At 60.7% G+C, this 812-nt stretch overlaps 1 protein-coding gene across 2 annotated transcripts in view; it reads left to right on the top strand.

Moving 5' to 3' along the window:
- Window positions 1–252: 252 nt before the first annotated feature.
- LOC119286439 (transcriptional corepressor SEUSS-like) overlaps window positions 253–812 on the top strand; it is an 8,638-nt gene continuing 8,078 nt past the window's right edge. Inside the window, exon 1 of one of the 2 annotated variants that reach the window (XM_037565819.1) lies at window positions 253–639. The gene's annotated coding sequence lies outside the window, so the exon portion shown is untranslated. Of the gene's footprint in view, window positions 693–812 lie in introns of both variants that reach the window. The other variant, XM_037565818.1, reaches the window with a different exon arrangement.

Raw genomic sequence — 812 nt, 5'->3', positions numbered from 1 at the left:
CAGCAGCGCATCACACAAACAAAACCGAAAACAAAACACCCGAGCAGAAAGAAAAACACCATCCTAATCAGACCCAGCTCCACCGCACCCACCCACCTACCCTCTCACCACCCCGCGGGCCCCCCGCGGGGCTGGCCCTACGCTTCGGCGACCGGAGCATGGAATCCTCGAGGTCGCGCCCCCCGGATCTTAATCAAATCGAATGGGAATTTTGACGTCCGCAAGGACAAAGCCTCAGAATTTTCTGCTTCCGCCTCCCCTCTCTCTCCCTCTCTCCTGTTTCGTCTCGCTTTCTCTCTCCTCCTCGCTCCGCCTCCCCTCCTCCCTCCCTCCTCCAGTCCACAGACCCAAATCCCGTCGCTCGCACACAGGGACGAGAGGGAAAGATTTTTTTAACGAACTGATTTTTTTTTATCCCGCTGTTATCTCCCTCCGAGCGGCAGCGCAGCGGGGAAGCCTAAACCCTAGCCGGAGCGGAGCTTATCCGGCGCGGCGGCGGCGGTGGTGGCAGTGCTGCTCCTCGCGGCAGTGCGCGGCCGACGGCGCGTCCCTGCGGGCCTCGCCGCGCGATTTGGCGCGGGTTCGAGCTCTGGATCGCCGGATTCGGGGCGGACTGGATTTTGCTGGCTGGTTGCGCCGGTGAGCGGCGTCGGGTTCCGGCGTGTTTCGCTCCGTGGGTTTTCGGTGACGAGGTCGCTGTTGATGCTGCTGCTCCTTAATTGTTTTCTCATTTTGCGTGTTTGGGCTCGGGATGCTGCGATCTAGTCGGGGAGTTGGGGTTGCTTAATTCTGCTCGTGTCTGGTGCCTTGCT

This window comes from Triticum dicoccoides, chromosome 4A, assembly GCF_002162155.2.
Source record: "Triticum dicoccoides isolate Atlit2015 ecotype Zavitan chromosome 4A, WEW_v2.0, whole genome shotgun sequence".
NCBI lineage: Eukaryota > Viridiplantae > Streptophyta > Magnoliopsida > Poales > Poaceae > Triticum > Triticum dicoccoides.
The sequence above is the reverse complement of the archived record's forward strand: the minus strand, read 5'-3'. Positions and strand labels throughout refer to the sequence as shown.